Below are 22,650 nucleotides of genomic sequence, written 5' to 3'. Positions count from 1 at the left end.
GGAATAGAATCCAGTGATTCTTTTGGGCCATCAAATCTTGGGCAAAGTATGGACTATTATACATTGCTGGAAAGCCCAGGATGTCTACTTTCCAATGCTGTTGAAAGCGCGCCAATTGGGCTTCTGTAGCTCCAGAAAATCCACTTCGAGTGCAGGGAGGTCAGAATCCAACAGCATCTGCAGTCCTTTTCAGTCTCTGAATCAGATTTTTGCTCAGGACCCTCAATTTCAGTCAGAAAATACCTGAAATCACAGAAAAACACACAAACTCATAGTAAAGTCCATAAAAGTGAATTTTAACTAAAAATTAATAAAAATATACTAAAAACTAACTGGATCATACTGAAAATATACTAAAAACAATGCCAAAAAGCGTATAAATTATCCGCTCATCACAACACCAAACTTAAATTGTTGCTTGTCCCCAAGCAACTAAAAATCAAAATAGAATAAAAAGAAGAGAATATACTATAGACTCCAAAATATCAAAGAAACATAGTTCCAATTAAATGAGCGGGACTAGTAGCTTTTTGCTTCCGAACAGTTTTGGCATCTCACTCTATCCTTTGAAGTTCAGAATGAATGGCATCTATAAGAACTCAGAACTCAGATAATGTTATTGATTCTCCTAGTTAACTATAATGATTCTTGAACATAGCTAGTGTATGAGTCTTGGCTGTGGCCCAAAGCACTCTGTCTTCCAGTATTACCACCGGATACATACATGCCACAGACACATAATTGGGTGAACCTTTTTAGATTGTGACTCAGCTTTCTTAGAGTCCCCAATTAGAGGTGTCCAGGGTTCTTAAGCACACTCTTTTTGCCTTGGTTCACAACTTTATTTCTCTTTTTTTTTTTCGAAAATTTTTTTTTCTTTTTTTTTTTTGTATTCGCTGCTTTTTCTTGCTTCAAGAATCACTTTGATGATTTTTCAAATCCTCAATAACAGTTCTCCTTTTCCATCATTCTTTCAAGAGCCAACAATTTTAACATTCTTAAAACAACAAATTCAAAAGACATATGCACTGTTCAAGCATTCATTCGGAAAACAAAAATTATTGTCACCACATCAAACTAATTCAACTAGTTTCAAGGATAAATTTCGAAATCCTGTACTTCTTGTTCTTTTGTGATTAAAGCATTTTTCATTTAAGAGAGGTGATAGATTCATAGGACATTCATAGCTTTAAGGCATAAAATTTTAAATTTTATTAATTATGAATTAAGAACAAGACTCAAAAATAGATATAAGATGAGACAAAAAAAAATAAGAATAGAAAACAAAACAGAAAAAAAACGCAAAAAATAGGCTCCTAATGATAGAAGTTTTCACAGAGTTAGGACTCAACAACCTTAATTTTGAGAAGTGGATGCTCCCTCAACTTGAGGGGAGAGCTTTTGGCGTTTCATCTCTTGGAGTTCACGCCCCTGCTTCTCTTGTTCCTTTAGCAACTTGCAGAGCATGATGTTCTGATTCTGCTGTTCTTCCTTTAATTGCTCCATAGTCTCTTGCAGCTTGGTGATAGATGCTTCTAGGCTGGCCCAGTAGCCAATTTTAGGGAATTCAGGGAGGAACTCCTGCGCCCTCCTCTTGATAGAGTTGTCTTGCATTTGTCCTTCCATTGACTTCTTGGTGATTGGATGTTCAATGGGTATGAACTCATCTACTCCCATCTTTACCCCAGCCTCTTTACGGAGCAAGGAGATTAAGCTTGGGTAAGCTAGTTTGGCTTCAGTGGAATTCTTATTTGCAATTGTGTAGATCTCACAAGCAATCACATGATGAACCTCCACTTCTTTTCCAAGCATAATGCAATGAATCATCACTGCTCTCTTGATAGTGACCTCAGAACGGTTGCTAGTGGGCAATATGGAACGCCCAACAAAGTCTAGCCAACCTCTTGCAATTGGTTTGAGGTCCCCCCTCTTGAGTTGGTTTGGGATACCCTTAGAATTGGTTATCCACTTAGTTCCAGGAAGGCATATGTCCTCTAGAACTTGATCCAACCCTTTATCTGCTCTCACCATCCTCCTATTAAAGGATTCAGGATCATCTTGCAGTTGAGGCAGTTTGAAGATTTCTCTTATTTTGTCCAGATGGAAGTACATAACTTTCCCTCTGACCATAGTTCTGTAGGTATGGTAAGCAGTTCCAGTCATTCTCTGCTTATCTGTTAACCACAGATTTGAGTAGAATTCCTGAACCATGTTCCTTCCAACCTTTATCTCAGGATTGGTTAGAACTTCCCATCCTCTGTTTCAAATTTGCTCTTGGATCCCCGCATATTCATCTTCTTTCAGATCAAATTTAACTTCCGGGATCACTGACCTCAGACCCATTATCTTGTGATAATGGTCTTCATGTTCTTTGGTTAAGAACTTCTCTTGATTCCAAAGATTCTTTGGATTATTCTCTTTCTTTCCTCTTAAATTGGTTTGTTTTCCCTTAGGAGCCATGATCTTGATGAATCTTGGCTTGGTGATCACGGAAAAGCACACCAAACTTAGAGGTTTGCTTGTCCTCAAGCAAAAGAAAGGAAGGAAGAGAGAGAGAGGAGAAGCAAATTCGAATGGTGTGGGTAATTAGGGGTCCAAACGTGTATTTATAAGGTGGGGAGGAGAGATTTCGAAAAAAAGAAAAGTTTGAAAGAAGATATGAAAAGATATGGAAAGAATTTGAGAGAAAGGTGAGTTTTTGAACAATATTTGGAATTGATTTGAAATAGATTTGAAGAATGGTTTTAATTTTTGAAGATTTGAAAGTGAATGATGAATGGTTGAAGTGTGAGTTTGTAGAAAAGTATGGGTAAGAAAAGGAAAGTTTGAAAAAATTTTGTTTGAAAACAAAATTGTGGTCCCCCCACCTTTCTGGCGTTAAACGCCCAGAATGGCACCCATTCTGGCGTTTAACGCCCATTTGTTGCCCCTTTTGGGCGTTTAACGCCCAGCCAGGTGCCCTGGCTGGCGTTAAATGCCAGAATTCCTTTATCACTGGGCGTTTTTCTAAACGCCCAGGATGCTACACACCTGGCGTTAAACGCCCAGAATGGTGCCCATTCTGGCGTTTAACGCCCAAAATGGCACCTTTACTGGCGTTAAACGCCCAGAATGGTGCCCATTCTGGTGTTTAACGCCCAAAATGCCCCTTACTGGCATTTTTTTCGCCAGTAAGCTCTTTTTCTCTGCTTTTTGAGCTGAATCCTTCTGTAACTCTGTGAATTACTTCATTTTTGATACTTGCCTTTGTAAAAACAAATCATATAACCTCCTAATGACTGGGTTGCCTCCCAGCAAGCGCTTCTTTACTGTCTTTAGCTGGACCTTCACTGAGAATCACTCAAGTCTCAGTTTTGAGCATTCCTGCTCAAAATTGTTTTCAAGATAATGCTTGATTCTCTGTCCATTAACAATGAACCTTTTGTCAGAATCAATATCTTGAAGCTCAACATATCCATATGGTGACACTCCTGTAATCACATACGGACCCCTCCACCGGGATTTAAGTTTTCCTGGAAACAATCTGAGCCTAGAGTTGAAGAGCAGAACTTTTTGTCCTGGCTCAAAGACTCTGGTTGACAACTTCTTGTCATGCCATTTCTTTGCCTTTTCCTTATAAATTTTTGCATTTTCAAAGGCATTGAGTCTGAACTCTTCTAGCTCATTTAGCTGGAGCAACCTTTTTTCACCAGCTAACTGAGCATCCATGTTTAGGAATCTGGTTGCCCAGTAGGCTTTATGTTCCAGTTCCACGGGCAGATGACAGGCCTTCCCATACACCAGTTGGTATGGAGAGGTCCCTATAGGAGTCTTGAATGCTGTTCTGTATGCCCACAGAGCATCATCCAAGCTCTTTGCCCAATCCTTTCTTCGGGCTATCACAGTCCGTTCTAGGATTCTTTTTAGTTCTCTGTTAGAGACTTCAGCTTGCCCATTTGTCTGTGGATGATACGGAGTTGCCACTTTGTGGCTAATTCCATATCTAACCATAGCAGAGTATAGCTGTTTATTACAGAAATGAGTGCCCCCGTCACTGATTAGTACTCTGGGAACACCAAACCTGCTGAAGATGTGTTTCTGGAGGAATTTCAGCACGGTCTTGGTATCATTAGTGGGTGTAGCAATTGCTTCTACCCACTTAGATACATAGTCCACTGCCACCAGAATGTAAGTGTTTGAGTTTGATGGTAGGAATGGACCCATGAAGTCAATTCCCCATACATCAAACAATTCTATCTCTAGTATCCCTTGTTGAGGCATGGCATATCCGTGAGGCAAGTTACCAGCTCTTTGGCAACTGTCACAGTTACGCACAAACTCTCGGGAATCTTTATAGAGAGTAGGCCAGTAGAAGCCACATTGGAGGACTTTAGTGGCTGTTCGCTCACTTCCAAAATGTCCTCCATACTGTGATCCATGGCAATGCCATAGGATCCTTTGTGCTTCTTCTCTGGGTACACATCTACGGATCATTCCGTCTGCACATCTCTTAAAGAGATATGGCTCATCCCATAGGTAGTACTTGGCATCTGAGATTAATTTCTTTCTTTGCACTCTGCTGTACTCCTGGGGTATGAACCTCACAGCTTTATAATTTGCAATATCTGCAAACCATGGAGCTTCCTGAATGGCAAAGAGTTACTCATCTGGGAAAGTCTCAGAGATCTCAGTAGAAGGGAGGGACGCCCCAGCTACTGGTTCTATTCGGGACAGATGATCAGCTACTTGGTTTTCTGTCCCTTTTCTGTCTCTTATTTCTATGTCAAACTCTTGCAGAAGCAACACCCATCTTATCAGCCTGGGTTTTGAATCCTGCTTTGTGAGTAAGTGTTTAAGAGCAGCATGGTCAGTGTACACAATCACTTTGGATCCTACTAGATAAGATCTAAACTTGTCAATGGCATAGACCACTGCAAGTAATTCTTTTTCTGTGGTTGTGTAATTCTTTTGTGCATCATTTAGAACACGGCTAGCATAATAAATGACATGCAGAAGTTTGTTATGCCTCTGTCCCAACACTGCACCAATGGCATGATCACTGGCATCACACATTAATTCAAATGGCAATGCCCAATCTGGTGCAGAGATGACTGGTGCTGTGACCAGCTTAGCTTTCAGGGTCTCAAATGCTTGCTGACACTGTGTGTCAAACACAAATGGCGTGTCAGCAGCTAGCAGATTACTCAGAGGTTTTGCAATTTTCGAAAAATTCTTTATGAACCTTCTGTAGAATCCTGCATGCCCCAGAAAGCTTCTGATTGCCTTAACATTGGCAGGTGGTGGTAATTTTTCAATTACCTCTACCTTTGCCTTATCCACCTCTATTCCCCTGCTTGAAATTTTGTGCCCAAGAACAATTCCTTCAGTCACCATAAAGTGACATTTCTCCCAATTTAAAACCAGGTTAGTCTTTTGGCACCTTTTCAGGACAAGTGATAGGTGGTTAAGACAGGAGCTGAATGAGTCTCCATATACTGAGAAGTCATCCATGAAGACTTCCAGGAATTTCTCCACCATATCAGAGAAGATGGATAGCATGCATCTCTGAAAGGTTGCAGGAGCATTACACAGACCAAAAGGCATCCTTCTGTAGGCAAACACGCCAGAAGGGCAAGTAAATGCTGTTTTCTCTTGGTCCTGAGGATCTACTGCAATTTGGTTGTAACCTGAATAGCCATCCAAAAAGCAGTAATAATCATGACCAGCTAGTCTTTCTAGCATTTGGTCTATGAATGGTAAAGGAAAATGATCCTTTTCTGGTGGCCGTATTGAGCCTTCTGTAGTCAATACACATACGCCACCCTGTGACTGTTCTTGTAGGAACCAGTTCATTTTTTTCATTATGAACCACTGTCATGCCTCCCTTTTTGGGGACAACTTGGACAGGGCTTACCCAGGGGCTATTAGAAATAGGATAAATAATCCCAGCCTCTAGTAATTTAGTGACCTCTTTCTGCACCACCTCCTTTATGGCTGGATTTAGCCTCCTTTGTGGTTGGACCACTGGTTTGGCATTATCCTCCAACAGGATCTTGTGCATGCATCTGGCTGGGCTAATGCCCTTAAGATCACTTATGGACCACCCAAGAGCTGTCTTGTGTGTCCTTAGCACTTGAATCAGTGCTTCTTCTTCCTGTGGATTTAAAGCAGAGCTTATAATCACTGGAAAAGTTTCACCCCCTCCCAGAAATGCATACTTCAGGGATGGTGGTAGTGGTTTGAGTTCAGGTTTGGGAGGCTTATCCTCCTCCTGAGGAATTTTCGAAAATTCCTTTGTTTCCTGTGGTTCTTCTTGATCAGGCCGAGCATCCTTGAAGATGTCTTCAAGCTCTGATTCTAGGCTTTCAGTCATATTGATCTCTTCTACCAAAGAGTCAATAATGTCAGCGCCCATGCAGTCATTTGGTGTGTCTGGATGCTGCATAGCTTTTACAGCATTCAACTTGAACTCATCCTCATTGACTCTTAGGGTCACTTCCCCTTTTTGTACATCAATGAGAGTCCGTCCAGTTGCTAGGAATGGTCTTCCTAGAATGAGAGTTGCACTCTTGTGCTCCTCTATTTCCAGCACCACAAAGTCAGTTGGAAAGGCAAATGGTCCAACCTTGACAATCATATCCTCTATTATGCCTGATGGATGTTTAATAGAGCCATCAGCAAGTTGGAGGCATATCCTGGTTGGTTTGACTTCTCCAGCCAACCCAAGCTTTCTGATAGTGGATGCAGGTATTAGATTGATGCTTGCTCCAAGATCACACAGGGCTGTCTTGGTGCAGGCGCCTTCTAATGTGCATGGTATCATAAAGCTTCCAGGATCTTGAAGCTTTTCTGGTAAGCTTTTCAAAATGACTGCACTGCATTCTTCAGTGAGAAACACTTTTTCAGTTTCTCTCCAATCCTTCTTATGACTTAAGATCTCTTTCATGAACTTAGCATAAGAAGGTATTTGCTCAAGTGCCTCTGCAAACGGAATCTTTATTTCAAGAGTCCTTAGATAGTCTGCATAGCGGGAAAATTGCTTATCCTGTTCCGCTTGGCGGAGTTTTTGAGGATAAGGCATCTTGGCTTTATAGTCTTCAACCTTAGATGCTGCAGGTTTATTCCTTACAGAAGTGGTTGAAGAAGCCTTGTTGGAGGGATTACTGTCAGCACTCTCAAGTGTCTGATCTTCCCTTGGCGTCTGAACGCCAGGAATGGGTGAAGATTGGGCGTTAAACGCCAACTTCTCTCCCTTTTCTGGCGTTTGAACGCCAGAACTGGGCAAGGAATGGGCGTTTAACGCCAGCTTTCCTTCCCTTTCTGGCGTTTGAACGCCAATAACATTCCTCTCTGGGCTCTTACTGTCCTCAGAGGGATTTTGAACAGTGGTTTGGTGATCCTCTGTCAATTGTTCCCTGTTTGGCTTTTTGCTCTTCTGAGCAGTGGTATTCAGTGTCTTCCCACTCCTCAGTTGAACTGCTTGACACTCCTCTGTTATCTGTTTAGATATTTGATGTTTTGCTTGATTCAACTGTAGTTCTATGTTCTTGTTAGCAACTTTAGTTTCATAGAGCATCTCTTTAAATTCTGCTAACTGTTCTGTCATCAGGAGCAATTGTTGATTAAGCTCAATCATCTGTTCTTGAGGATTAGGGTCAGTGACTACTGTCATGACTTCCTCTTCTGGAGAGAACTCATTGCTAGAATACAAATATTGATTTCTAGCAACAGTGTCTATAAGCTCTTGAGCTTCTTCAATTGTCTTCCTCATGTGTATAGATCCACCAGCTGAGTGGTCTAAAGACATCTGAGCTTTTTCTGTAAGCCCATAGTAGAAGATGTCTAACTGTACCCACTCTGAAAACATTTCAGAGGGGCACTTTCTTAGCATACCTCTATACCTCTCCCAGGCATTATAAAGGGATTCGTTATCCTCTTGTTTAAAGCCTTGGATGTCCAGCCTTAGCTGTGTCATCCTCTTTGGAGGGTAAAAATGATTCAGGAATTTATCTGATAACTGTTTCCATGTCTTTATGCTTGCTGTAGGTTGGTTATTCAACCACCTTTTAGCTTGATCTTTTACAGCAAATGGAAACAGTAATAGTCTGTAGACATCCTGATCCACCTCTTTATCATGTAATGTGTCAGCAATTTGTAAGAACTGTGCCAGAAACTCAGTAGGTTCTTCCTGTGGAAGACCGGAATACTGGCAATTTTGCTGCACTATGATAATAAGTTGAGGATTTAGCTCAAAGCTGCTTGCTTTGATGGGAGGTGTACAGATGCTACTCCCATATGCAGCTGTAATGGGGTTAGCATATGACCCCAGAGTCCTTTTGGACTGATCAATCCCACTTATGTCCATAATGGATAAAAGGGAAATGATATGGATTGCAAGTAGATAAATTTTATTTATTTTTTTTTGGATTGACCGAAAAATAAAATAACATCAAAAGGAAAAAAAATTTCGAAAATTGGAAAAAAATAAGATCAAAGCAAATTGAAAACTGAATCAAGTAGTTAATTAAAAAGATCTTGAGATTAGCAATTAGAAAGGTATGATTGAAAAATTTTTATGAAAAAGATTTGATTTTTGAAAAGAGGAAAGAGAAAAACAACAAAATGACACCAAACTTAAAATTTTTAGAAAATCAAACACAATTTTTTTCGAAAATTTTAAGGGAAAAACACTAAGAGGACACCAAACTTAGAACTTTTACGGATCAAAAAGGGACTAAGGACATGCAAAATCGAAAATTAAAAGAAAAGCAAAAGCATGCAATTGACACCAAACTTAGAATATGAAACTAGACTCAACTAAAAGACTCTAAACCAATTAAAAACAAAACAGTCCTAATCTAAGCAACAAGATAAGCCGTCAGTTGTCCAAACTCGAACAATCCCCGGCAACGGCACCAAAAACTTGGTGCACGAAATTGCAATCACACTTTTTGCAATCCCGCACAACTAACCAGCAAGTGCACTGGGTCGTCCAAGTAATACCTTGCGTGAGCAAGGGTCGATCCCACGGAGATTGTCGGCTTGAAGCAAGCTATGGTTATCTTGTAAATCTTAGTCAGGATATCAGAAATTATCAGGGTTGATTGTGAAAAGCAAAAGAACATGAAATAAGTACTTGTTATGCAGTAATGGAGAATAGGTTGAGGTTTTGGAGATGCTCCATCTTCTGAATCTCTGCTTTCCTACTGTCTTCTTCATCAAACACGCAAGGCTCCTTCCATGGCAGGCTGTATGTAGGGTTTCACCGTTGTCAATGGCTACCTCCCATCCTCTCAGTGGAAATGTTCAACGCACCCTGTCACGGCACGGCTATCCATCTGTCGGTCCTCAATCAGGCCGGAATAGAATCCAGTGCCTTCAGGAGTTTGAAGCTCGTCACAGTCATTCAATCATTGAATCCTACTCAGAATACCACAGACAAGGTTTAGACCTTCCGGATTCTCTTGAATGCCGCCATCAATTCTAGCTTATACCACGAAGATTCTGATTAAAGAATCCAAGAGATATCTACTCAATCTAAGGTAGAACGGAGGTGGTTGTCAGGCACACGTTCATAGTTGAGAATATGATGAGTGTCACGGATCATCACATTCATCCGGGTTAAGAACAAGTGATATCTTAGAATGGAAGCAAGCATGATTGAATAAGAAACAGTAGTAATTGCATTAATCCATCAAGACACAGCAGAGCTCCTCACCCCCAACCATGGGGTTTAGAGACTCATGCCGTGGAAGGTATACAAAGAAACGTGTAAAAGTGTCATCAGGTACAGATACAATGTCAAAAGATCCTATTAATAGTAAACTAGTAACCTAAGGTTTACAGAAATGAGTAAATGACAGAAAAATCCACTTTCGGGCCCACTTGGTGTGTGCTTGGGCTGAGCATTGAAGCTTTCATGTGTAGAGACCTTTTCTGGAGTTAAACGCCAGCTTTCATGCCAGTTTGGGCGTTTAACTCCAAGTTTTATGCCAGTTCCAGCGTTAAACGCTGGAAATTCTGAGGCTGAATTGCCACGCCGGTTTGGGCCATCAAATCTTGGGCAAAGTATGGACTATTATACATTGCTGGAAAGCCCAGGATGTCTACTTTCCAATGCCGTTGAGAGCGCGCCAATTGGGCTTCTGTAGCTCCAGAAAATCCACTTCGAGTGCAGGGAGGTCAGAATCCAACAGCATCTGCAGTTCTTTTCAGTCTCTGAATCAGATTTTTGCTCAGGACCCTCAATTTCAGTCAGAAAATACCTGAAATCACAGAAAAACACACAAACTCATAGTAAAGTCCAAAAAAGTGAATTTTAACTAAAAACTAATAAAAATATACTAAAAACTAACTGGATCATACTGAAAATATACTAAAAACAATGCCAAAAAGCGTATAAATTATCCGCTCATCACAAACATAGTCTCTGATCTGTCTAAGGCCACTTTAAGTTTCATGAGTGAAACAAGGTCCTCCATCAGAAGGAGTTTCACATTGAGGACCTAAAGGAATCTGAGGCTCATATAGAGACCATAGAGATTCCATTAAATCTCCTTCTGCCATTCATGAGCTCTGAAGACTATTCTTCCTCTGAAGAGGATGAAGATGTAACTGGAGAGCAAGTTTCTCAATATCTAGGAGCTATCATGAAGCTGAATGCCAAGTTGTTTGGTAATGAGACTTGGGAAGGTGAACCTCCCTTGCCCATTAGTGAACTAGATACATGGGTTCAACAAACTTTACCTCAAAAGAGACAAGATCCTGGTAAATTCTTAATACCCTGTACTGTAGGCACCATGACCTTTGACAAGGCTCTGTGTGACCTAGGGTCAGGCATAAATCTTATGCCATTTTCTGTAATGGAGAAACTGGGGATCATTGAGGTATAGCCTGCCATATTCTCATTTCAAATGGCAGACAAGTTAGTAAGACAAGCTTATGAATTGGTAGAGGATGTGTTAGTGAAGGTTGAAGGCCTTTACATCCCTGCTGATTTTATAATCTTAGACACTAGGAAGGAGGAGGATGAATGCATCATCCTGGAAAGACCTTTCCTAGCCACAGCAGGAGCTGTGATAGATGTTAACAGAGGAAAATTAGTCCTTCAATTGAATGGGGACTACCTTGTGTTTAAAACCCAAGGTTATCCTTCTGTAAACATGGAAAAGAGGCACGATAAGTTTATCTCAATACAGAGTCAAACAAAGCCCCCACAATCAAACTCTAAGTTTGGTGTTGGGAGGCCACAACCGAACTCTATGTTTGGTGTTGAGAAGCCCCCACATTCAAACTCTAAGTTTGGTATTGGGAGGCCCTCATCATGCTCTGAACATCTGTGAGGCTCCATGATAGCCCACTGTCAAGCTAGTGACATTAGAAGAGCGCCTATTGGGAGACAAACCAATTTTTATTTATCTAATTTTATTTTTATTTTTATTGTTATTTTATGTTTTAGTAGGTTCATGATCATGTGGAATCACGAAAAAAATACTAAAATTAAAAACAGAATAAAAAACAGCAGAAGAAAAATCACACCATGGAGGAAGGATTTACTGGCGTTTAAACGCCAGTAAGGAACATCTGGCTGGCGTTCAACGCCAAAACAGAGCATGGATCTGGCGTTGAATGCCAGAAACAAGCAACATCCTGGCGTTCAAACGCCAGGAATACACCCTGAGGAAAGCTGGCGCTGAACGCCAGAAACAAGCATGAAACTGGCATTCAACGCCAGAAACATGCTGCAGATGGGCGTTGAACGCCCAAAACAAGCATCAATCCGGCGTTCAAATGCCAGACTTGCATGCAAAGGCATTTTGCACGCCTCATTAGTGCAGGGATGTAAATCCTTGACACCTCAGGATCTGTGGACCTTACAGGATCCCCACCTACCTCACCCTCTCTCCCTCTATTTACGGTCATCCCTTCTGTTTTTCATTCACCACTCACATCCATCCACTCTTCCCCATACACCAACCTGCCTTCAAAATTCAAAATCTCTTTCCCACCCTAAATGGCAGAACCTACCCCCTCTCCCCTCACTATATAAACCTGTTCATAGCTTGGGTCGAGCTGTCCGACCCGGGATGTTCTACAAACAAAGCGACCGACCTCTTCAGGCTAGGACAACCCGGCCTCTTCTTAAAGAGCTCGGCCAAGTCACAGGAAAGCCCAATAAAAGGGCCCAAGCAGAGGAACACGACCCGAATCCAAGGGCGGCCCAAGCCTATAGAGATAAAGGCGGTTCCCTTAAAAGATAAGATAAGATAACTAACTTATCTTATCTAAGAAAGCCACTCTACGCCATTATAAATACACTGGAGCACCCAGGTATAACTCATACTCTGATACTACTCAATACCTGCTTAATACCCTTGCTAACTTAAGTATCGGAGTCCCTTGCAGGTACCCCCACCCTCCGGGGATGAAAGATCAGCATTATCACCAAGTCTCACACGTCGGACACCGCGACTCTAAACACCCCCGTAGGATCGGACTCAGCAGCTCCGATCAATATAAAAGTTCTCGTCCGTGATCGACCTCTAGTTTTAGGTAACCTATGGAACATTGGCGCAGTTACCGGGGAACCTGGAAGTCATCTCATTACCATGGCGGACCACCATGACAACGATCACACCTCAGATCTAGAAGAAAGAACGCCGCACAAAAACGTGGGCACAACACCAAAGGATACTCCTCAAATCGATGATAAAAACTCCCCAAACGAGGGAGCTCTGGAGGCATTCCAAAGTCGGTTAAAGCAACTCGAGGAAGATGCTCTACGTTAACGAGAGGCCGAAAAGGATCTACAAAGAGAAATAAGATGACGCCGGGAATTGGAGAACAAACTCCTAAAACTTGAGGCCGATGTCAAGACTAAAGCCAGCCATCCCACCCCCGAAGATAGCACCCGAAAGGAATAAGATCCATTCACCAGGGAGATCATGAAAACAAGAATCCCAAAAGACTTCAAACTCCTAGACATTACCTTGTACTACGGCACAACGGATCCCAGCCATCATCTCAGCAACTTCAGTAGCAGAATGTACTTCACCGATGCCTCAGATGCAGTTCGTTGCAAAGCCTTTCCAACCACTTTAACAAAAACAGCAATTAGATGGTTTGACAACCTCCCTCCTAGGTCCATCTCAAGTTTCGACGACTTGGCTAAAAAATTCCTGGCCAGATTCTCCATCCAAAAGGACAAAGCAAAACATGCTCCGAGCTTACTAGGAATCAGAAAAGGGGAGCGGGAAACCCAGCGAAACTACATGGAGAGATTCAACAAGACATGCATGGATATACAAAACCTTCCAACAGAAGCTGCTATCATGGGTCTCATTAATGGTCTGCGAGAAGGGCCTTTCAGTCAATCCATATCAAAGAAGTATCCCACATCTCTGAACGAGGTGCAGGAGCGAGCAGAAAAGTACATCAACATGGAGGAAAACTCCCGATTAGGAGAGACTTCAAAACCAGGGTTCACCCCTCGGGACCAGGGTTCACCCCTCGGGATAAAGACAAAGATTCCAGAAAAAAGGAAGATCGACATGGAGAAAAAATAAAAAAGTACCAAAATTACACCCCTCTTCGGGTGTCTCTTGTGGATGTCTACAGAGAAGTTTGCAACACAGAAAAAATACCACTAGCTCGACCACTCAAAGGCAAAAAAGGAGGAGGAAACCGGGCTGAATACTGTGAATTTCATCGGATCCGCATACACTCCACCAATGAGTGTTTTGATTTAAAAAATGTCATAGAAAAGCTCGTACGAGAAGGAAGGTTAGATCGATACCTGGCCACCCACGAAGATTAACAAAGGAAAAAAAGAAGGGCAGAAGATGTCGGACCTACTATGCGATCATCCCGGACACCAGAAAGACACGTCCATATGATACACGGCGGATTCACCAGAGGAGGAATCTCCAAGGCATCCCGCAAAAGACATCTCAAAGACATATATCACGTCGCAGAAAAGAAGGAAGCACTCGACATCCGGCGATCACTTTTACCAAAGAAGACGCATCCGGCATCACATCAGGACATGACGATCCCATGGTCATCATAATCATACTGGCAAATGCAAATCTCCATCGCACTTTGATAGACCAGGGGAGCTCTGCCGATATCTTATTCAAAACCGCCTTCGACAAACTCGGCTTGGAAGAAAAGGAACTCAGAGCATATCCGGACAGCCTGTTCGGGTTAGGAGATACCCCGGTTCAACCAATGGGATACATTCCGCTCCACACAACTTTTGAAAAGGGAAGTCAGTCAAGAACACTCAAAATAGACTACATCGTCATTGACGTAAGCTCAGCCTACAATGCTCTAATAGGTCGGACAACGTTAAATCAACTCGGTGCAATAGTCTCGACTCCGCATCTATGCATGAAATTCCCAACCGCAGAAGGAATAGTCACAGTAAAGGCAGACCAGAAAATGGCGCGCCGCTGCTACAATGAAAGTCTAAACCTCAGAGGCAGAGGCGAAGAATTCCACACAATCGAGCTTGGTGGAGCTCAGAGGCGGGAGGAGCTTCGCCCACAACCTGAAGGAGAAATAGAGAAAATCCAGATCGGAAACACCCCGGACCAAATAACCAACATTGGCACACTCCTAAAATGGGACACAAGAGAATCACTCATACAGTTCCTACGCGATAATGCTGACCTTTTTGCGTGGAAGGTCGCAGACATGCCAGGTATAGATCCCAAACTAATGTGCCATAAGCTAGCAGTCTACCCAGGATCTCGGCTAGTACAACAAAGGCACAGAAAGCTAGGACCAGAACGCTCTCAAGGGGTGGAAGAACAGGTGCAAGCTCTACTGGAGGCAGGCTTCATAAGAGAAGTCAAATACTCGCTGTGGCTTGTTAATATCGTTTTGGTAAAAAAGTCAAATGGGAATTGGAGAATGTGCACCGACTATACCGATCTCAACAAAGCTTGCCTAAAAGATCTTTATCCGCTCCCAAACATTGATGCACTGGTAGATGCCTCCTCCGGATACAAATACATCTCCTTTATGGACGCATACTCGGGATATAACCAAATCCCAATGTACCCACCCGACCAAGAAAAAACCTCTTTCTTAACCCCAAAGGCAAATTATTGTTACATTGTTATGCCTTTCGGTCTCAAAAATGCGGGAGCCATTTACCAAAGATTAATGAACAAAGTTTTTTCGGATCACATCGGAAAAATCATGGAGGTCTATGTAGACGACATGCTAGTGAAGACGCAAAATGAAGAGATGTTACTATCCGACCTGACACAAGTATTCGACACCATAAGACGACACAGCATGCGACTCAATCCCACAAAATGTACCTTCGCAGTAGAAGCTGGTAAATTCTTGGGTTTTATGATCACACAGAGAGGAATCGATGCAAACCCAGACAAGTGCAGGGCCGTACTCGACATGAAAATCCCGACTTGTATCAAAGAGGTGCAACAACTCAACGGGCGGCTGGCAGCCTTGTCCAGATTCCTGGCGGGATCCGCAATAAGATCTCTCCCCTTCTACGCCACTCTAAGGAAGGGAAAGGAATTTGAATGGACAGTTGAATGCAAGCAAGCCTTCTAAGACTTTAAAAAGTTTCTAGGACAACCACCTATATTAAGTCGGCCCCGGAAGGGGGAACCGCTCATCTTGTACCTCGCAGTGGGAAATCGGGCAATAGCTTCAGCACTGGTCCGAGAGGACAACAGCGGACAGCAACCCATATACTTTATCAGTAAAGCATTGCAGGGAACCGAGCTGAACTACCAGAAGATAGAAAAATTTACTTACGCTCTCATAATAACATCTCGCTGACTTCACCCATATTTCTAGTCTCACACCATTAAAGTTCGAACTAACCAGCCCATAAAAGGGATCTTACAGAAAACAGACTTGGCAGGAAGAATCTTGCAATGGGCAGTTGAGCTGTCCGAATTCGACCTTCAATACGAAGCTCGGACGGTAATCAAATCTCAATACCTGGCCGACTTCATTGCAGAATTTACAGACACACCGGAAGTCCCCACAGAATGGAATCTATACGTGGATGGATCCTCAAATAAAACGGGAAGTGGTGCAGGCGTAATAATCGAAAGTGACCAGGGGACCCAGATCGAACTCTCCCTCAAATTTGGGTTCCCCGCCTTGAATAATCAAGCGGAATATGAGGCACTACTAGCAGGTTTGAAGATGGCTAGGGAGGTCAGAGCTCAAAAATTTATCATCTTCAGCGATTCACAGGTAGTCACTTCACAAATAACAGGCAGCTACCAAGCCAAGGATCCCACTATGAAAAAGTACCTGGACAAAACCAGGGAACAGCTCGGACAACTCGGAAAATACGAGATTCGACACAAACCCCGAGAACAGAATACCCGGGCCGATGCACTCTCAAAACTAGCTAGCACCAAACCAGGAGGTAACAATAGAAACATTATCCAAGAAATTCTACAGAAGCCATCAATCTCGGAAGAAGAAAAAGTCCTAGCCATAACAGGTCGCGATCAGGGATGGATGACCCCCATAATTAATTACCTCACAACAGAGGCCCTCCCTACAGATGAGAAAGAGGCAAAGAAGTTAAAACGGTAAGCACAATACTATACCATCATAAATAACACTTTATACAAAAGAGGGATTTCAGCACCATTGCTAAAATGCGTGCCGACTTACAATACTAAGGACATCTTAGAAGAAGTACATAGTGGCATTTGTGGCAATCACCTCGGAGCACAAGCACTCGCCAAAAAAGTACTACGGGCCGGATTCTATTGGCCAACCCTACAAAAAGAAGCCATAGACTTCGTAAGGACATGTTCGCCATGTCAGATGCATGCCAACTTCCACACCACTCCGCCTGAGGAACTCATCAGCGTAACCTCACTGCGCCATTCGCAAAATGGGGACTCGATCTCCTCGGACCCTTTTCCCAAAGATCTGGACAGGTCAAATTCCTCATAATAGGAATAGACTACTTCACAAAATGGATCAAGACAGAACCCCTAGCCAATGCCACAGCTCAAAGAAGTTGGAAATTCATGTATTGAAATATCGTCACAAGGTTCAGAGTTCCATACTCCATCACTACAGACAATGGTACCCAGTTCACAGACGCAGGCTTCAGAAAACTAGCGGCCGACCTGAATATAAAACAACAATTCACCTCTGTTGAGCATCCCCAAGCCAATGGGCAAGCCGAAGCTGCCAACAGAGTTATATTAGCAGGGATAAAACGGAGATTATAGGATGCAAAGGGAGCCTGGGCTGAGGAGCTCTCACAAGTCCTATGGGCATATCGAACGACCACACATTCCACAACAAGGGAATCACCTTTCCGTATAGCTTACGGAATGGAGGCTATGATCCCAATAGAGGTTGAAGAAAGATCCCCTAGAGTGATCTACTATAGTGAAGAAGCCAATCCCCAACTTCAAAGGGAAGAGCTCGAATTACTCCCAGAAGTCCGAGAAAGAGCTCGGATAAGGGAAGAAGCATTGAAACGACAAATGGCTTCCAGATACAATCAAAAAGTAATACAGCAGACCTTCATGAAAAATGACTTCATTCTAATCCGAAATGACATTGGAACAACTCGACCTAGAGAAGGAAAGCTAGCTGCAAATTGGAAAGGACCCTACCGAGTCATAGAAGTGCTAGGGAAGGGCTACTACAGGCTTTCCGAACTCGACGGGCGAGAGCTGCCAAGGTCATGGCACGCCTGCAACTTAAGAAGGTACTATAGTTAGGCAGGATAAGGGACCTTGGGACAAGGCACACTCTTTTTCCTGAAAAGGTTTTTTAACGAGGTGCCAGGCCCAAGACCTACAAACTAACCCCCACGTGTATATATTTGCATTTCTCTTAATAAAATTTTTTCAGATTTTCTACAAACGTTCAAGTCGTATTATTCTAAAAACAATCATCGCCCGATTATAAAGCTACAGATCGACAGAAAGTGAAAACCAAATTCACTATGCGATCACGATAAAAACGAGGGTTAAAACCCAAAATTCTACAAAATCGGCAAAGATGAAAATAGAATAATACAAGAAGCTATAGAAAGTGATCCATAGAAAGGACCTGACGAGGTCCTAATAAAATGGATTGCTATAAAATAGCTTAAAGGCTGGCCGACACCTAAAGTCAGCCAGCTCCAACAAACCAAGTTATAAGTAAAGCCCTGGAAAGAGGTCTGGCCAACCCTATAAAAGAAGATTACTATAACTTCGAAAAGCCTGATGTGATGAAGTCGGACTCCTACAAAAGGTTACAAAAGATAATCCCTGAAAGAGACCTAAGCAAGGTCCAAGAAAGAGGATTATCAAGTAACTCGACAGTGCCTGACATGACCAAGTCGGCCCAAAAAAGATAAAGTTACAAAGATAATCCCTGAAAGAGACATGAACAAGGTCTAAGAAAGAGGATTATCAAGTAACTCGACGGTGCCCGACATGAGCAAGTCGCCCCAGAAAGATTAAGTTACAAAGATAATCCCTGAAAGAGACCTGAACGAGGTCCAAAAAGAGGATTATCAAGTAACTCGACAAGGCCCGACATAACAAAGTCGGCCTGGGCAGATAAAAGCTACAAAGATAAATCCCTGAAAGAGACCTGAACGAGGTCCAAAAAGAGGGTTATCAAGTAACTCGACCAAAAGTCCGACATGACAAAGTCGGCCCAAGACACAAAACCACAAAGGTAATCCCTGAAAGAAAGGGCTTATTACGATCGATGAGAGCAACGTCAGGCCAAAGGATCAAGTTAATCATTTCAGATAGAAACTTACGAAGGCGCCAAGACAAGTGCAAACAAACATAATATAGAAACTACCGAGTTACGACAATAAACTCCAGAGGCCATCAAAGACCAGCCCCGGAAACCCGAGAAATACTTTGTTTTTCAAAACGAAAGTTGCTAAACGAGCAACCTTAGAAAGTGTCAATAGTCAAACAAAACACCATTTACAAAAAGTTCAAATGCCCACAGACCGGGCTATGCACAAATTTATCAAGAATAATCAAAGAGAGTCCAAAGGCTTCCCAGTAGCAACATCAATAGGAGGTAAAGGAGGACGAGTCTGGAGAAGCACCGCATCCACTGTCCCGTCGCCTCGATTCAAGATCTGACAATCAGAATCAGGCTCAACTACGGTCGAGGGGGCTGAAGGAACTGGCATGGTAGAAGCTTTCAGAGGAGGCGCAGGAGGTGGCTCAACATCATCATCGGGATAATCCGGGACAATCTTGCCATCCTTTACTACGTTATCAAGACTAACGAGAGTCAAATCGGCATCAGGGGCAACAATCTAGAACTGCTCCATCAGATTCTCACAGACGGCAGTCACGCTGCCCACAAGGTGATCCTGGAACTCGGCATAATCAGTCCGAGCAGTTTCCAAGTCATCACGGAGATGCACCAACTCCCTATAAGTCGAGACATAGCTATTGATGAGTGGATAACTTATATGCTTTTTGGCATTGTTTTTAGGTAGTTTTTAGTAAGTTCAAGCTACTTTTAAGGATGTTTTCATTAGTTTTTATGATAAATTCACATTTCTGGACTTTACTATGAGTTTGTGTGTTTTTTTGTAATTTCAGGTAATTTCTGGCTGAAATTGAGGGACCTGAGCAAAATTCTGATAGGAGGCTGACAAAGGACTGCTAATGCTGTTGGAATCTGACCTCCCTGCACTCGAAATTAATTTTCTGGAGCTACAGAACTCCAAATGGCGCGCACTCAACGGCGTTGGAAAGTAGACATCCAGAGCTTTCCAGCAATATATAATAGTCCATACTTTATTCGTAATTAGATGACGTAAACTGGCGCTCAACGCCAGTTTCATGTTGCTGTCTGGAGTAAAACGCCAGAAACACGTCACGACCCGGAGTTGAACGCCCAAAACACGTTACAACTTGGCGTTCAACTCCAAGAGAAGCCTCAGCTCGTGGATAGATCAAGCTCAGCCCAAACATACACCAAGTGGGCCTTGGAAGTGGATTTATGCATCAATTACTTACTCTTGTAAACCCTAGTAGCTAGTTTAGTATAAATAGGATAGTTTACTATTGTATTAGACATCTCTGGACGCCTAGTCCTTAGACCTTGGGGGCTGGCCATTCGGCCATGCCTGAACCTTTCACTTATGTATTTTCAACGGTGGAGTTTCTACACACCATAGATTAAGGGTGTGGAGCTCTGCTGTACCTCAAGTTTTAATGCAATTACTACTCTTTTCCATCCAATTCATTTATTCCTGTTCTAAGGTATTCGTTGCACTTCAACTTGATGAATGTGATGATCCGTGACACTCATCATCATTCTCACCTATGAACGCGCGTGATTGACAGCCACTTCCGTTCTACCTTAGGCCGGGCGCATATCTCTTGGATTCCTTAATCAGAATCTTCGTGGTATAAGCTAGAATTGATGGCGGCATTCATGGGAATCCGGAGGGTCTAACCTTGTCTGTGGTATTCTGAGTAGGATTTCGAGATTGAATGACTGTGACGAGCTTCAAACTCCTGAAAGCTGGGCGTTAGTGACAGACGCAAAAGAATCAAGGGATTCTATTCCAACCTGATTGAGAACCGACAGATGATTAGCCGTGTTGTGACAGAGCATTTGGACCATTTTCACTGAGAGGATGGGATGTAGCCATTGACAACGGTGATGCCCTACAAAGCAGTAGGAAAGCAGAGATTCAGGGGGAGCACAGCATCTCTATACGCCTATTTGAAATCCCCATCATTGGATTACTTAAGTAACTTTATCTTTATTTTATGTTTATTATTTATTATTAATTTTCAAAAATTCATAATCAATTATAATCCGCTTGACTGAGATTTACAAGGTGACCATAGCTTGCTTCATACCAACAATCTCTGTGGGATCGACCTTTACTCACGTAAGGTATTACTTGGACGACCCAGTACACTTGCTGGTTAGTTGAACGGAGTTGTGCCCACACATAGTTGTCAACCATGGTTTTGGCATCATGTTTTTGGCGCCATTGCCAGGGAAAGAAAGAGCAATGAATTTTACAAAATACAATAACATATGAATCACAATTTCGTCCACCAAGTTTTTGGCGCCGTTGCCAGGGATTGTTCGAGTATGGACAACTGACGGTTCATCTTGTTGCTCAGATTAGGTAATTTTCTTTTCAAAAAATTTTTTCAAAAATTTTTTCAAAATTTTCTTTTCTTTTTCGTTTTTCCAAAAAAATAATTTTCGAAAAAAATAATAAAAATACAAAAAATTAATAAAATCATAAAATTCAAAAATATTTTGTGTTTCTTGTTTGAGTCTTGAGTTAATTTTTAAGTTTGGTGTCAATTACATGTTTTAAAAATTTTTCTTGCATTTTTCGAAAATTCATGCATTCATAGTGTTCTTCATGATCTTCAAGTTGTTCTTAGTAAGTCTTCTTGTTTGATCTTGATGTTTTCTTGTTTTGTGTTGTTTGTTGTTTTTCATATGCATTTTTCATTTGTTAGAGTCCATGCATTAAAGATTTCTAAGTTTGGTGTCTTGCATGTTTTCTTTGCATCAAAATTTTTTCAAAAATATGTTCTTGATGTTCATCATGATCTTCAAAGTGTTCTTGGTGTTCATCTTGACATTCATAGTGTTCTTGCATGCATCATGTGTTTTGATCCAAAATTTTTAAGTTTTGGGTCATAATTGTGTTTTTCTCTCTCATAATTAAAATTTCAAAAATCAAAAAAATATCTTTTCCTTATTTCCCTCCAAATTTTCGAAATTTTGGGTTGACTTGGTCAAAAATTTTTACAATTAGTTGTTTCTTACAAGTCAAGTCAAAATTTCAATTTTAAAAATCTTATCTTTTTAAATTCTTTTTCAAATTATTTTCTAAATCTTTTTCTTATCTTTATATCAAATTTTCGAAAACTCACTAACAATTAATGTGATTGATTCAAAAATTTGAAGTTTGTTACTTTCTTGTTAAGAAAGGTTCAATCTTTAAGTTCTAGAATCTTATCTTGTAGTTTCTTGTTAGTGAAGTAAGTAATTTTAAATTTAAAAATTAAATCTTTTTCAAACATACCTTTTCTATCTTATTGTCTTATCTTATCTTTTTATCATATCTTTTTTTTTTAAATTTTATCTTTTTCAAAAATTTGATTTTAAAAATATCTTATCTTCTTATCTTTTTATTTTTTCAAATTTAACTTTAATATCTTTTTCAACTAACTATTTGACTTTTTGTTTGTTTCTTACCTTTTTCAAAACCACCTAACTACTTTTCCCTCTTCAATTTTCGAAAATACCTCTCTCTTTTTCAAAAAAATTCTTTTTAATTGTTTTAAAAATTAATTTTAATTCTATCTTATCTCTAATTTTTGAAATTACTAACTTCTTTTTAAACTAATTTTCGAATTCTCCATCTCTTTTCTTATTCTATTTAATTATTTAGTTACTAACACTTCTCTTCACTTCTCTTCATCTCTTATCACCTCCCCTATCCTTACTCTTTATACAGACTATTCATCCTTCTCCTTTCTTTATTCCCTTTCTTCTTCTACTAACAATAAGGAACCTCTTTACTGTGACATAGAGGATTCCTCTTCTTTTCTTGTTTTCTTCTCTTTCATATGTGCAGGAACAAGGAAAAAGGCACTCTTGTTGAAATTGATCCTGAACCTG

Source organism: Arachis stenosperma, chromosome 5 (assembly GCF_014773155.1).
Source record: "Arachis stenosperma cultivar V10309 chromosome 5, arast.V10309.gnm1.PFL2, whole genome shotgun sequence".
Classification (NCBI taxonomy): Eukaryota; Viridiplantae; Streptophyta; class Magnoliopsida; order Fabales; family Fabaceae; genus Arachis; species Arachis stenosperma.
The sequence above is the reverse complement of the archived record's forward strand: the minus strand, read 5'-3'. Positions refer to the sequence as shown.